This window comes from Argiope bruennichi, chromosome 3 (genome assembly GCF_947563725.1).
Source record: "Argiope bruennichi chromosome 3, qqArgBrue1.1, whole genome shotgun sequence".
NCBI classification, from domain to species: Eukaryota; Metazoa; Arthropoda; class Arachnida; order Araneae; family Araneidae; genus Argiope; species Argiope bruennichi.
In genome coordinates, this window is record NC_079153.1 from 131,071,203 (window position 1) to 131,088,698 (window position 17,496).

The 17,496-nt window shown below is 31.7% G+C and overlaps 1 long non-coding RNA gene across 2 annotated transcripts in view; it reads left to right on the forward strand.

The window, feature by feature from the left end:
- Window positions 1–17,496, forward strand: part of LOC129963837 (uncharacterized) — a 409,853-nt gene that overhangs the window by 341,067 nt on the left and 51,290 nt on the right. The window contains exon 5 of one of the 2 annotated variants that reach the window (XR_008784034.1): window positions 15,243–15,332. The exons of the other annotated variant lie outside the window; for it this stretch is intronic. This is a non-coding gene — a long non-coding RNA (uncharacterized LOC129963837). The remainder of the gene's footprint in view (window positions 1–15,242; window positions 15,333–17,496) is intronic. 2 annotated transcript variants of the gene reach the window in all.

A 17,496-nucleotide genomic window follows, 5' to 3' on the forward strand; every position in this document is an offset into this window, starting at 1 on the left:
AAATAAATATAAGAATCGACTCCATTTTAACATTTGAGTCGCGACTATCCGCAGCGTGTTGCCAATGATGAGAATATCCATCCATTGAAAACTTAAGCATAATTAAATACTATGAGCTGCATGTAATGAAAAGATGAAATAGCGGGAAAAACATTGTTATTCAATAAATTACCCTAGAAAACGAAATATCTCGTCTATAAATTAATTGTAACAATTACACTTCTGAAATTAAATTGAAAACTTTCTTATCATTACAATTGCGGTCTTCCACGCATAACTTCAACATGGGATAGTGTATTCGAAAAACGATACCAATGAATATTTAGTCCCTAGTGTTCTTGTCGCAGAGGTTTAGCAAGACGGCTATAGTGCAAACCCATTCCACAAAAGAACGGTGCTTATTCTAGCCTGCAACACATCAGATTGGTGGAGATCTTTATCACTGACATGGATATAGTTTGTAGAAAAAAGTATCAATATAGTTGCCGTTCTGATTTCATAATAAGGAGTGAAATAAAAACCACCATAAGAGTATTCATGTTAGAAAATCTAGGTTTTGTATTACAAATCAAATCAATCGAAGATCTGTTGCAAGTTAAATATGATTTTGGAGCCACTCTGCTTGTATCCTTTATTACAGATATGACACCGATCGCACATCGTAGTAATCTGGCGGCAAAAAAGAAATTAATTATTTCGGAAGATATATACAATTCTTAGATAATATAATTGGCAACATTCATCTGATTATGTCTCAGTATGGCTATTTCTGCTCTTGGATGGGCTTAAAAAATAAAAAGTTAATCTATCAGCAATTATAATCATGTTATTTAACTTCTAAAATAACTAAAATTAAATTAGAAGCTTTGTTTATTGCATCATTTCCAGAGTGCTGTTTTTTTCAAAATAAACATACAAAGTATTTTCTTCAAGCACTCAGAAGCAAGTGAAAATAACATTGGAGCAAACTAAAACAACTATTATCTATACTTCTTACTTTCTTATATACGAAGTTTAGAGAATATTGTAATCATCAAAGACTTTGAACTTCAAATTTCCACCAATATCCATGTTTTAGACACCCCCCCCCCCCCCTGAGTTAAAAAAAAACACATTTTTGGCATTATATCTGTCTGCCTGACAGTGATAAAGATAGCTGAAAAACACTTTGAATTAAATGGATGAAATTTAGCACACAGTCTTGACACTAAATTAGCAGATTTTCACCAAATTTTGAGCAAAATCCATTCAGAGGAAATGTGTCTCTCCAGCTACTCGAATATAAGCTATCACGATTACTACAAAGCGAAGACAGCTAGATAGGTAAAATTCAGCACACAGTCTTAATATTCATAGTGCAGACATCTATCAAATTTTAATCCAAATCCAACATGGGGTCGGTCTGCTGGTCTGTATTTTCAGAATCATATAAACGTGATTACTCAACAATGAATTGACTTAAATAACTCAAATATGGTATTTGATGTTATGGCATTTGTAGTTCTGTGTTAAACTTTGAATTCAATCTGTTGGGAGAAACGGGTCTAAAACAAAAATTCACTTTTATTAGAGAGTATGGAAGAAAGTTTGGGGAGAGCTAGTTTTAAAGCTAGTTTAAGCGATATTTTTTTCTGGTAACTTAGGGCATGGTTCTGAAGGCTCTCTTCTCTCTATATTATAGTTCTAGATTCGTAGCAAAATCCATAGTACTTGATAGCAGCCAGCAGTTGAAAAACCTGACAAGTTACTTAAGATCTCACGCATGATAATTATTTCAAAAATATCGGAAGGTTCATTTGGCAGACAAAGCGAATCTCTCACGCTCCTACACAAAAAATCAACAATAGGAGGTCAGACTCTGATTTTATTGAACTTTAATTGTTTGCTTTACGAAAGCAAACCTGTTTCATTCGAATGTCATTGTATGCGAACCACAGGATGACGCCTTTTTAATGACTATTTATTTTATCTGTGGTAATTTTGAATTATCGTGTCCGCGGTTTTGCTTGCTCCGAGGTGGAGAGTGAAGTTTCACTACATCATTATATAATCTCATTTCGGAACTGAACAGAAAATAATAATTCTCCTTACACTCGGGTAGCCTTTATACAGCGCACGTTTTGCCAATTACGCGTTTAAGGTATGCAAATGTTATTCTGCCCTCTGTGTATTTGTGCACGGTTAACCCATATTGTGCAGCCAATTACGCAGATTAAATTACTTCACAGTTTTCTCTCTCCCGAAGAAGAAAGGGCTGACGTTTTAAATTTTTTCGAAAGATGGGGGTGGGGGAGGGAGAAGAGAAAAGAACACACTCCAGATGTGAGTCACGATTTTTGAAAATCGCCGCCAAATCAAAATAGCTCCAAACAAAACCCCCTTCTTTTTGAATTTTTTTTTTACTGCTCATTAACGTAGCAGCGTTCGACACACCCTTTTTAATCGTGAAAGCTGTGGTGTTCATTTTTTCTGTGCAGACGATTATTAAATAGAAACGTTCGGAAGAGGCCAAGCCTCCGCGCGCTGGATAGGTGTTAATTGTCGAGTTGCCATCCGAAAAAGTTTGCTGACCCGGACATGCTAATCTCGGGTGGCAGATGGCATCTTGCAACGCCCAGGAAAAAGAAATGATCAAGCGATTATGTTCGATGATTGTGTTTTAATTTTTGCGCTTGTCAGAAGGAATATTGGCTGCACTTTTTTTGTGACGGTACTCTATCGTTTAACTTATTAAAAGGGAATTAAGTTTATTGGATAAATTTCGCTTTTAGGCTTTCCGTTTATTTGGTAATGGAAGTGTCCCACTTCTAGAAATTATCATTACTTATAATTAAAATTTGAGATATAATAAAGTATTTAATTCGAATTATGGTTAGAATTTCCGTTTTATGTTCAGTTAGTTCGTTTTACATACGTAGCATTTCGAAGCAACATTGAAACTATTTTAGCATCGAATTTTGAAACGCGATCAGATGACGAACACGCCATCTGAGCAAGAGCCCTCCCTTTAAATTTTGGCTTCAAACCTACTGGAAGACATGTGGTCCCGACGGGATGAATGTGCATCAGACTTACACGCCTCATTACAACTACCGCCTCGGTTCTTCGATGTAGTCAGATTTAGAATTATAGTTTACTACCGAAGTCTATATTTTACGACTAGGTCACCTGCAATTCGCATTTGTTCAAAAAATTATGAATTTCAGTCTTCGTTTCATCGAAAATGAATTTGGGCACGTAAATTTGTTAAAGGATTAAACATTCTCTTATTGTTTTAGTTCGGAAACTTTCAAATCACGAATTTCAAAAATTCGTATACCACATCCGTAATACAAGTTTTCTGTTGAAAAAAAAAATAATAATAATAATCCTCCGAAATTTCCATTTCCGGGCCTATTGGTCTTTGAATTTGAAAGATTCCATATTGTAATATTTTTCAGGATTTTGACAGTTTAAAAAGGGAGATCACATGATTCCTATATTACAAAATTCATATTTTAAAAAGCTTTCTTAATTTTTAAATGGGCTATTAATGAGTATTTTATAAAAAAATAAAACATATTCATGAAGGGAATATCAGCATTTTTTATACAAAATTTCTTCCTAGATTAATTTTTAAATTTTTTGATGTGCTCAAACGTATTCTTCATTTACAGTAGTTTCAGGTAGCAATCATTAACAAATGAATCGTCGTTTTCGATGTTCATCTGACTGATTTATAAACGTCTAATTTTGCACCACAGCAGGAAAAAGCAACCCAAAGCTCAAGCTTTTATGATTTATTGATCATTACTGTAAAGTCAAAGAGATAGAATACAAAACCCTAACAATGAGGTGAAAAAATTACAAACATTACAAACCATATACCGCTCAAAAGATCAAAGAAAAATTACTTTAAAAATGTGAAAGTTGCTGGGCATGAATGTTTGAATTATACGATGGGATTCCAATTTCGCATGCGAAGGTGACAATTTTAACGTAATGAAGAGTATTAAAATACGTTTAATTATTATTATTTTTTGGAACTACAAAAACTGCTATTATGCTGATTTTTTTTATCATTACTTCATTGTTTGCCACTCTACCATCTATAAAATTCGATGAATATTTTATCTGCGCAGTGGGATAAATAATTGTACTATGGGTAACTTAAAGGCCTCATATATCAGCTCCTGTTATAGGTTCAAGTTTAATTTTGCCTATTTCGTGAACAAAAATTGTTCCGAAATTTTGGTGTTAAAGATATCAGAAAATGTGAGCGTTTGTTTACCCTTAAGAGCAAACATAAGCATTAAAATGATGCCAGATCTTTTCGGAATACTACTGGCATCCAGTTTGTAATTAACAATCCAAAATACCTTATAATTCATTCAACAGATTAAAACCACCAAAGATAAGAATCATAAAATTTCTGGTGGATGGAGGAAGGGATGGGATCCCATCTTACACCTGTTATTATAACTAGGCCAGTGAGTGCCCCATAGTGCATGCGTTCTAACTATTTCGACCAGCACTTTCCTCCGTGAGAACATATCCCTTTCACCTAAGCACGAGGGCGGTGTTGCCCCAGGCCCCACGGAGGCCCTAATGATCGTCTTAAGGAGCCCCTTTGTTTTGTTTGCGGCGCCGATAATTGCCCCGGCCCGCTGTCAATCACGCCACGGCAGGGCTCTTATTAAGGGCAACGAGGATCCGGCTCGGCGTGGAAAGGGGGGCCCTGCCAGTTATTAGAGAGGTGGGTTCAGACGACTTACAGTCTTCCAGACTTTTTTTAGACTTCTTATTGTTATTATTTCACCGTTGATACTTTTTTACATCACCCCCTTAGCACGTTTCGCGTTGCGTTCGGGAACTTAAAGCGTTTTTCATCTTTCTCACCTGTTCGGGAGGTTATGATTTTTTTTTCCTCCCTCCCCTTTGCTCAATTTTTCGCCAAGTTTCTTTGGCGCGCTGAAAGATTCGCCAGCTAAAGTGATGGCTTTTTAGGGTTTGTATCGACTTTTTTTCTTACTTTTTTCCCTCGTATTTTGAAAAGAGTTATAAATAATTGTGTTAGAGTGATATATATTCAGCTCGTTAATATTGTTCACAATTTCCTTTTAAACAAAATTATCTTCCTTAGTGAAGCGCGTTATTTCAAAATAACAAAATATTCTGATAATAGTAAAGATATGTATGTTAGATTAAAATCCCCTTAATATTTCAAAACTATGTAAATATTTTCCAATACGGTTCCGTTTAATTCATGATATTAGATTTATGTGCATTGATTATGTATATCCCATATCCTTTGTATTGGTGGATATTATGCGGGAACTTATTTTGTACATGTCCATTTTCGATGGAATCTACTCTTGTTCCCTCTGTTCTTCAATTCAAAACTGTCTTAAGGGCTGCTGTGGCCTGATGGTAAGGTCTCGGCTTCAGAAACGGAGGCTTTTAAGTTCGAGACCCGATTCCACCGAAGAACCGTCGCGTAAGCGGGTCTGGTTTACGTTAAATCCGTTCGGGGGCCAAACGTCCTCCCACTGGTGTGGTATGAAAGTTTGAAGAAGGTGTGCCAGCTCAGGTGGCGTCTTATTCATCTGACCGTGGTTCAAAATTAAGAAGTCCGTCCCAAAATAGCCCTAGTATTGCTTTAAAACGGGACGATAATATAACTAAACTAAACTAATCAAAACTGTCTTCTGCCATTTACCAACCATTAAAAATAATTCATCAATTAATAGAAGAATTTTTTTCAAGCCAAATTTGCTTGCAATGAAATTATATTTAAATTTATAACATTCAGTCTATGTCAAAAGTGGTATTTAAATATTTTTGAGAGGAAAAAGCATTGATAAGAAATAGCGAAAACATTAATAAGAAAGGAGTAATAAATATCCTGCCTGCTGTCAATATCATAGTCAATAATGAATCTTTAAAGAAAGATCGTATCAATAAATCAGAATTCACGAATTCCAAATTGTGTGCAAAAGGCGAAGAAGACAGAATTTAGTTTTAAGTCTTTCAAGAGAATAGTATTTTGGAAGAAATGTGTTTGGTTTGTAGTTAATATAATTTGTTCCATAAATCAATCATAGTCTTTTAAAATAAGTTTTTTAAAAAGTCAATGGAATATTTGCATTTCTGTAATTTATTTGGCGAGAATCTTTTAACTTCCGTAAAAATAAATAAGTTTAATAAAAATTGAGGCAAAGTTTTCCTTTGCTTCTCTGAAAGTTCTCCGATATTGGTAAACCGAATATAATCTCCATATGTTATTAAATAAATTAACGCATTCAGTAAAAATATAGTGCTTTTTCCACATTTAAAAGTAGGAAAAGAAATGAAGGGTGAACGCTAAATTGTTCTAGATTCTAATCTTTAATTAGTGAAGATCTTTACTTTGCCCAGATAAAATTTACATAAAGGAATCATCAACAAGAACCAGGATCTTGGCCACTTTAAAAGTAATTTAAAACTACTTTTACTCAACAGAATTGGATTTTTCCCCTGTCACAAATACCACTTGTCAGTGTCTAAGATATAATCTACTTGAAATTTGTATTCTGCTTATTTCTCAACCATTTATATAAATAACTTAATTCTATGATTGTATTTTGCAATGGTTTCATGGATGGCTATTGTCTGATGGCATATCCTTGATATGATAGGATTGTCGCGGCAGGATTTTTAGGCGTATGCGAGCCTGATTGATGTTAAATCTTTCGTTTAATTTAATCCGTCTCAGCTCGTCAAAATATATCTCACTAAAATAGCTTAAGATTTTGAAACTAGGTATGAGATTCATTATTATCAAACCATTGTTCGAAAAGAAACCTTATTACAACACACCTGGAACTTGAATAAAAAAAGATTTAATTTACCAAATTAAATCAAACCTAATACTAATAGCGTATCAGCATCTCAGGAAAAATAAAGTGATTTAACTAAGCCTGTTTCGCAAAATTCCACAGTTTCATAAATATGCATATAAAAAAAAAACTTGGTCATAATTTATGTTCATCTCAAAAATCAAAGTAACCGCCTTCACAGAAAATTGATTTTGAGTCTAAAGCAAACTGCACATCACCGGCAGTCGCCAACCAAAGTCAAATCTCGCCAAACTAGTTTTTTACAAGCCGAAATTGCTTTAATCTGCGAGCGAATGGATAAACCAACAATCCGCTAATGACGCTGGGCGGTCTCGAACGTGAACAACAGTTGCTTACCCCCGTAACTTTCCACCCGGACAGACGGACAATTAGAGCATCATCACCTCCCACTATCTCCTTCTTACCTTTTCTTTTCTTTTTTCTTTTACTTCTTATATCTCTCACCATCGCCATTAAGGAAGTACAATCACTAATAGTCTCGGGGAAGATAGAAATTTTTGTCGTGACGTTCTTTCGTTCCTTATAATAAACACTAACCTGTGTATGCTTTCTTTTTTTTAATTTTTGATGCTTTTTTTTCTTTTTTCTTTCTACCCTCCTTTCGGCAGTGTTTTGTTAATTCTTTTCATTTTCTACACGTTTGCCTAGTTGATGTTGCTCATTCGTTTGGCGCGATAACGAATTTCTTTATTTTCTTGCGGAAATCTTAGTGCTAATTTCTAACCTTCAAGACACCAGATCGCTATCTTGTTGTGGGGATGGGTAATTTTTTTTTTTTTTTTTTCGCTTTTCATCGCCTTTTTCTTTGTATATTCGTGGGCTTTTTTTGTTTTTTAACCCTCAAGCGAGCATTAGAAAATTGTTTGCTTTCAAAGATTAATTAACAGGCAAGATCCGCATATCTGTGGATTTTATGTAATGATTCATAAGTCTTGCGTAATCTTTATAGAAAATGGTGTTTTCCCGAAGAATTTTCGCTACTTTTTAGCTATGCGATAAGAATGCGGTTAAAATATTTACTATCATCATAAATAAATTTTCCAGAACTGAACGATTTTGAGTTTTTTAGGTTTTAGTTTGAAATTTTATCGACGCACGAACCAATATACAAGCAATATGCACTTAATAAAAAAATTCTCTCTTATCCAAAATTTAATTAATTTGTTTCATTTAAAATGTAAAAAAAAAATCACTGGAAGGATATTATAAAACAAAGATACATAATACAAATGCAAAAGATGATTCAGATTAAATTATGAAATCCTATGGATTTTAAAAAGCCAAAGATGTTAATATATTGGTTCTTTGCCCAGCAACTTTGGCAGAGTTACTGCTAAAATAATAATAATAATAATAATAATAAAATAATAATAAGAGCTGAGCATTAAAATGTGGATATTCGATTGGTACGTGAAAAAACTGTTGAGCCACAACTTCAGTATGGACATATAGGCTGCTGTTTTTCTAGTAATGGTTAATTATCGATGATCCGATTCGCAGATAGGTACGACAAAAAAAAAAAAAAATGCATATGTGTAATTCTTGTAATGAAAAACAGGATTTTAATCATTTTTGAAATTTAGTGTTATGCCGTAAAGAAAAATTTAAAAATAAGTTAATCAATTTCTTCGAAATAAAATTTCTTTCATAACCCTTTTTTTCAAAACATGCATACACCAGTTGCCTAAAAAATTTCAAACATAGCACACCTAAAGAACATAAATCAAAGTAAGCAATCTTACAAAATATAGTTTAATTATATTAATGTCCCGTTATTTAAAGCAATAGTAGGGCTATGAACGGACTTTAAAAAATTTGAACTGTGGACAGATAACGAGAATGACACCTGAGTTGTTACCGCTCCACTGCAACGGGAAACCATTTGTTCTCGCGGATTTAATGTGCACCAAATTCGCTTATAAGGTTTTTCTTTGGTAGAATTGGGCCTCGAACCTGAAACCCTCCACCACCACAGCCGAGAACTTAACACCAAGCCATTGCGGTCATCTTTAAAAAATGATATACCGATGAACGTTTAAGCAACGAATTTCACCCGTGGTCTTCGCTTCATTAAAAATTTGAATCCAAATGTCAGCCAGTTTCCATCGCAACCTACACCCATCCATCGGATCAATCATGAATACCTTTTTTCCAGGTGCTCCAAAACTCGCCGATTTTTAAGGCTTATCATTTGGCCAACAAGCTGTAATACTTCTCTTTTATCACCAGTGCTTGATATATGGATATGGTTACCTGTGCTAGACTAAGATGAATCAGAATAAACCGTCATAAAATTTGCACAAAAAAAAAAAAAAGCAATATACGTGCATGTTACGTATTGTCTTGGAAAAGAAGTAACCAAAGAGTTCTTTAAATGCCTTTTATTCTTTTAAAGCATTACGGGAAAAGTTCCATTTTTAAAGGGATTTTAAATGGGCTGTGTTAAATTGTTGGACAGCTAAGAGCACATTCCAAACAAAAAGGCTGAAGCGAGTAAACCCCGTGTGACAGCAATTAGCAGGAAATTAAGATGCAACAGTAGTTTGGTTTCGGTGTATGCATATTTTTATCGTAGGAAAACAAGTCTGTGCAACTGAAATGTTAAAATATTGTCTAAGTTATTAGAAAACCTTTATTTTAAGAAATCGGTTAAATGGGAAATTTTCTGTGCTATTTGCATGCACATGATTACTAGATAGTATGGTTGAATTTGGTGTTACTGAACTGAATGGTCAGTAATGGTCAGCTTGATGTTAATGAATGTTAAAGTGGTCACTAAAACAAAATGATTTCATTTCTGTTTTCTTAAAATAAATCTTACAAATATTTTTTTTCCCTTCCGGAAAAAGAGAATTTTACTATCACACATGCCTAATCTTTTCTGCACAAAGTAAAAAAGAGATTGTAAATAATGCTTTATTATATCATAATTATTTTCAGAAGAATTTAAACTTTCTTAAATTTGAATGCATTCTAAAAATAAAATTGTATTTTTTTTAAATGTTTTTCTACAACGACATCCTATTTTAGAATCTTCCTATCCAATTTTCCGTATTTTTCAGTATTTAAACGGATTCATAAGTAACATTTACTTCAATTTTACAGTACATAGTTTCTAACTTTATACTGAAAAAAAATGACTCGATGTTTCTATTAGATGTTTCATTTTGTTTAGTACATAATCTTAAATATTAATTCTAACTATAAAATTTAATGTATCTTTTGAATAAGACTTATTTTAAAAAAAACCTAATGATACATTTTAAACATTCATCTTAAGTGATAATTCCTTCTAAATAAAAAAAAAATAATTCGATATCACTAGTTCTTTTTCCAAGTATTCCATTAAATTTATATTCAAAATGAATGATCTAGTAAACTTTAACTAAAGGAATTTGCTAGAAAATAGAAAAAGAATTAACCCGAGATGGATGATTTTATATTATTTAAATTATTTGGATCTGAATTTTTGGATTGTTAATAAAACTTTTATTGGGAGCATTGTGAAATACTTCTTCCCTTTGAAGTACGCCATTTCAATTGATTTTTGATTTCGAAATATTAATGCGTAGACGGGCGAGACTCGTTATAACTTCATTATGAGATAGACGAAAATAATAGAGGAATGTCAGGAACAGTTATTTAATTATTTTCTAAGTCCCACGTTTCACAAGACAAAACAAACACGAACACGAAAATACACGAGCACTCACTTAGAATACGATCTAATAATGACTCCCCAAGAAGGATCATGGGAAATACACCTTGATGTTAATAAGGTAACGCTATCTGTTGCCTCAAAAGAGAAGGTAGTAGAGTTATGTAATCGCTACAAATGTACTTTAAACATATATTCGATCATTTTTGTCATAAGATCAGATTCTTGAGAAATCTTAAAATTCAAAACATTATCTATTTAATAATTCTAATTCAGTTGGCCATCCACTTTTTATATGATTTTCACTTTAACAGAATATGTTTCATCCCAGTTATAATAACATCCATATAAAGAATGTAGTTAGCAATTTTGTTAGAGGAACTGGCAATTCACATTCAAATAAATGAGAATATTATAAGTACATGTAGTGTTTTGATTCAAAAAGAATGATAAATCACATGTAAAAAAAAAAAATTGTAACTGACTGTTTTATGGCTTAGGAAAATGTTCAGTTTCAATATGAACTGAAAATGCCTTTAACAAAAGCACTTCTTCATTTTAATGGATTTGGCTCAACACTGAATCGAAATCTTCATTTTTAATTTAACCCTTTAAAGGACCATTTTTTTCTAGTCATATTATGTTAACATATTTTTAGGCTTGAAATTAGAATAAGAAAAGGGATTCATTTAGCTTATTAGATAAATTTAATTTGATTAATTAATTAATTTGGTTAATTAATGATTGACAAGTCAAGGCACATCATTTTGTCTGAGATAAAGAACTGAATCATCTAAGTTTCTGACTTACTAAAAAAATGTGTCAGAACTTATGCCAACCTACATAATTTCATACAAAGATTGATAAATTTGGTGGAAAGCATACTTCTCACCGCCCTAGAAAGGGTTAAGGACCACATGACAAATTCCATCCATCTAGGTTATTTCTTATTTTAACAAATAATGTTCACATATACATAAACCGACATAATACTGAAATCGTAAATGGAGAAACAAATAAAAGCAGACAAAAATTTAGATATTGAATCTTCTGAAGAGCGCAAAATCTTTTATGCCTTTATATTAAAACATATGAAAATCAAAATGGCAAAGTATCAATAGGTGACTTTCCAAGTGATACAAGATAGGCTATTCAATCTTATATTATATAATTAACAAAATTTTGTTCATTTATTTCAACATGAAAAGCGAAATGTTTCATAAGGAGAAGAAAAAAATATATATGATTTCTAATTATTACTACGTTCTAATATTCAACAATTTGCTTATCGATAATTTAACTTTTTTCTGTCATACATTTCGCTAGCATAGATTTCGTATTAAGTTACCTTTTTAATCTTATTGAAAGTTGTTTAAATTGAAATGAATTTTAATTAAAATATATAGGAACATTTTTCGAATGTCTCTTAATTAATGTTGAATAATTCAGTATATTTGAGATCATAAAATATTCATTTTCAATCAAACTTAAATATTTAAATTTAATTATAAGTTTGAAAGAATGTGCATTTTATTCAAATGAGTGTAATACAAGAATGACGTTTTCTTTAACTGCTGCAGAGAAACGTTTCACATATAAGTCATCATAATGCTTCTTTTATCCTTGTTTCTTATTAAAGAAATTTCTCTGCTTTTATTTAAGATGAGGGCTTGCACATATAATAGCATTTTGATGTATTAATGAAATTCGAAAATGAGCAGAAAATTAAAAAGCAAAGTTTATCATGATTATTATATTATTCTTGGTTTTTAAGTAAATACAGATTTTTTAGTTTAGAATACAAATATTGTTTCTTCCAAATTCATTAAAGAATAAATAGATAAATAAAAATTATTTAACAGGAAATATTTTATTCCTAAGAAATGAGAATCAATGTTAATCAAAAGGTACCATTTTTTTTCGGAGAATTCTATCATTTAAATTTAATATTAAACATGCTGTGGGAATATTATGTTTTTTTTCCTCGTTAAATTCTAAACTGTAATCGCGCATATATTAAGTTTTCTCTCCTATTACTTTCTATCAAGTCCCACGAGAAACGATAAATTGGCGAAAAAATAGAAACACATTTTTCATTAAATATAATTATAGAAATAATAATTTTAAATAAATATCGAAATAATTTATTAAATAATTAACAATTTATCAATTATCATCATTAAAGTGACTAAATATTTTCTGAGCTTAAATCCGAGGCGTTTTGGAGGCCTGGTGCTCAAAACGTGGCTTTAGCCAGGTTGGAGGTAGAATTATTGGGTAAATCTTGTAAAGTGTAAATAAACTGATAAATTAAAATGTAAATTCAGAAAAAATATTGAATTATAAAGGTTTTTTTATAAAAAGCTACGCAAAATATGACGGGTAATTAATATAGAAGGTATCCACTAAAATCTTCACTCGATTTCAATTTCGATGGCGGAAGCTACAGTTTTAAAAGTAATTTTTAGGTATAATAAAATGCCTTGTGTTACGAGATTAAAATTTAATGAAACAAATATCTGTATCTGCATTCTCTTTTTAGCATTAATTTACAAAAGGCGTCTTTTCATATTAATCTGAAAACAAACTCAACAACTTTATAATTGACTTTTCCCCACATTTCTGAAAGTTTTGAAGAGAAAAAAAAGTGCTAACCCCAAAATTTTCTATTAAGCACTGCGCCTTTTGAAAAATTACAGATGTATATTAAAAAAATTTTTAAAAGAATAAAATATTTTTTTTAAAAAAAGATTCGTCTCATTATTTTAAAGATAAATCTAATCTAAAAATAAAAAATTCAAACTGACATCATTTTGACTTTTAAAAAAATTGGCTAATAATAAGCACTTGTCAAATGAAAAGTACGTGAACATACATTCATTTCTTAAAGAAAGGATTAAGATTGAAATGCTTGTGGTTTATCCACAGAAGGATACGTAACTGCCCTATAAATAGAAATGATGAGCATTAACCAGTTATACAAAAATAGAAAAAATAATAATAATAATAAAGCAGATTTTTGAATAAGTACCTCGAAACAAAACCTTGATTCAAAGCAGATTCGGATAACAATCCTAAACGGTTCCAATTAAAGGGGAGATCCTAATAAGTTTATCATTGAAATGTATAAAATCAAGATTAAATATAATTTCAATCACACAACCCCCTCTTTCAATCCCAACTCTCCACCAGCAAACGCAACCCATACATTTTAAAACAGTTGTCACAATCTTTCGAATAATTTAATCACCAACCGATTCTTCTCCATATCGGCTTTAATCAACGCATCACTGCGAAAGGTTAGACAAGAATTCCATTAAAAAAAATGGCATAAATTCCTTTATCAGGAAAAAAAGAAAATATATCCATATTAGGTATGTATTCCATCTCTGCGATTGAATATTTTAAAAGCTGCAAGTGGCATTGGAATGGAGTTGACAGAAGAAAGCACTCAGCCACCATCATTAGTTCTCATAAAAGAAGACTTGATTACTGCAGACACTTTAATTGGAGCACTGAAAAACTAGTGTCCATCCATGCCGGGGAGGGTGGAATTTTATTTTTTTTTTGCCTTCCATTTCTTTCTTCTATCCACCCCCACTCCGAGAGAGGCAAGAAAGGTAAAAAGAGAAAGAAAGAAAGAGGGAGATAGGTAGGGATAGAAAAAATGGTGATTTCATTAATTTTGCTTACATTAGAGGAAGGCGTCGAAAAAATATATTCTATGAGAGAGGTTTTCTTTTTTTCATTAGTTACCGTGACAGTCGCTTCATATTAATTTCAGCGTTTCGTACTTTTCAAATTAATATAAATGTCCCGAGGACCCATGTGTGAGATTTGTAATTGAAATGAAAACAGCGAGATAGGGAGGGGCAAGGGAAAAAAATGGCGAAATGGAAAATGAAAATGCATGGTTATGAAGAAGAGAGTTCTTCTCTGCTATATAAGTTCTTTTGGGGAGAAAAAATTTTTGCTAAGTGCCGCAAACGAAGCAAACCTTGTCAAACCTACTTTGTCCTTTACTTTCATTTCTTTTGGAGTTGAATTCTTTTAATTTCGGGTCTTTATGCGCTGCCTGTTGTAATAAGTTATTAATAAATCCGTCTCGTTTCTTTCTCTGACGTTTATCTTAAAAGCTTGCGTTTCCTTTCATTATTAAGATGAAAGGATCTTATTAAAACTTTAGTTATTGATTTCGAGAAGCGAGTAGGAATTAATCAGTAATATTCGCAGGTGTGTTCCAAAGTTTTATTAGTCTAAAATGAATCGAAGTAATTACACCATAATCAAAAATTATCATCTCGATTGGCTGGCTAAATTGATGGTAAAGTAACTATTGTGAGATGATGGTAAAGGCTACTGTACACAATAATATGAAAAAGTGACTTAATGGAAACTAGACTCACAAGACCCGCATATCTCCATTTGAATAATATCATTTCCGCGAATAACCGTTCGATCATTCAATCTTGGTTAGCTTAGTTATATTAAGAACCATTTTGAAACAACGCAAAGTTGTTATGAGCAACCACGCATTTTTAAACTGTGGTAGATGACTTGGACGGAACCTGAGCCAGCATGCCAGGTTTTACTCTTCATCGACACAATGACAGGAAGATAGTGCAAATAACTGATATCAGATATTTAAGTATCGCTCATTTCCATATAGTCTCGAACACACAATCATTCAGTCTTAATTCGTCTAGGTAACAAGAATGTTGTCGTGCCTTGACAGAGAGCATTTCAGGATCGTAAATGCGAGCTGTGGTTAAATGGAGAAGACGGTATTTCTGCAGGTACGCCATTTTCCAAACTATTTTAGTACAAGAACATAAAGAAATTATATTAATGACAACGAATTTACGAGCATACCATTTCTCCAATCTTGAACCCACTATCTTTCAGCCTTAATTAGTTTAATTGCATTAATGTACCTTTAGAAGCCACATTTAAATACTTCTCAGATTCGAACCATGGTCAGATGAAGACGACGATACCTCGTATCCCTCTTCAAACAGCGAGATAGGCAGAAATATGTTTGGCGCTCGATGCCAAATTTAAAAGGGCATCAAGTTCACATTCATGGCAAATCTTTCATGGAATCGAGTTCCGAATTTTGAACCCTTCGGCCCTTAAGTCGAAACCTCACCAAGAGTCACCATGGCTCTCTTCAGTTTCAAATCTAAGATGCTGTCTCAAAATATTGTGGTGATACAAAAAAAGGTACAAGTGATTCTTTATTTCCAAATTTCTGAGGAACAGTAAATTCTAAGCGAGTGTTTTATTTCTGTAAATCATTTCTAAGATTGAAACTTCTGTCCTGTCTTCGTCTGATTCATCACCTTCGCCGCTTTGTTCTGCGCGTAACGTTTATTACATCATTCAATTTATAGAAAGAAAGACTGATTAAAAACAATATATTAAAAATACATAAAACCATTTTAAAATAGGTTAAAGCATTAGCAAATTTGAAAATAATGTTAAAGTAACAAACTGAAAAATCTAATATTCATGTTTGCTCAGGCAATTTTTACTATATTCATATTGATTATTCACACTCTTGCTACTTTGATGCAGGCGGCAATATAAAAGAAAAACATTACTTCGATACCGTCATTTTGAAAAATTTATTACATTTAAGAATAAGATTGACATTAGTAGCAAGATAATTTTTTTCAATTTCAAAGTGGTGAAAAGATTACTTTTGTGCGATAATATAATTTCACATCTTTCTACGTGAAAAGTTTGATTGATTTTCAAGCAATTAAAATTTTGAGAAACCTTTTTATAGTGAGCATCTAGTTCACAAGAAGTAACAATGTACCGTATTTAATATGTACCCAGCCAAATGTCCTATTTTGTAGAGCATATTTGATGAACCTTGAAACACACAATTTACGAATAGATCTACGCGACAAATATTATTCTGTTAAAACAATGCAAGAAAGGATAATAAAGTATAATTTTATTATTATGTGTGCAATTTTCTATTTGACTGAAATACCCATTTTGACTACATTGTGGCGCCGATATTCAATACAAAATTTTACTAGGAAAGTACAATTTTTTAATTGATTGTATTTTATCGTATATTATTTTGTATTGTATTTTATCGTATATTATTTTGTATTGTATTTTATCGTATATTATTTTGTATTGTATTTTATCGTATATTTTGTATTGTATTTCATCGTATTAAAAAATTATTATCCTGATATATTTTATCATATTAAAAATTGATTAGATTTTATAGTATTATTACTGGTTAATTAATAACAAAAAATTTCGAACATTTTTATCAATATTAGATCAAAACCATGAAAAAGAGTTGAAATTCGCACTGACAATCCAAACCATTTTCTCTCGTATATTTCAGGAATTGAATTATCTAAGCCACAATGCATTTCATTTTTCTTATGCATGGATGTATGTAAGATAATTAGCTATCGCATTTTTAAATATCATCTCGTTCAATTAATAATTCCGTTTTGATTTTAAGAAAACCGTATAAGGATTTTATGTAGTATAATATTTTAAACAAAAGTAATTTCAAAAAGACGATTAACAATTTATACAAGAATAACTATTGAATATGCTTTATCAACTTGAAGATGATTAGCAATAGGCAGTTTTTCAAAATCGTCTGGTTCAATTGATAATCTCATTTTGGTTTACAAAAACGTTAAGAAGATTTATATAGTATAATATTTTATAAGAAAGTAGTTTTCATATTAAAAATATTAGACATTAATATATTTTAATCTTGCGCCTCTCGGTATATCAGCTACTAATTTCAAAATCCCATGCCTTCGATCAAAACTTTTACGCTATATGATGATAAATTAGTTGTAATAGTTTCATATTTATATGATGATAAATAAGTGGTGAGATTGAATAAAATCTTTATTTGTAGGGAATTGTTCATAAATTCGCATCGTTTAGAGGTTTACTCTAGGTATA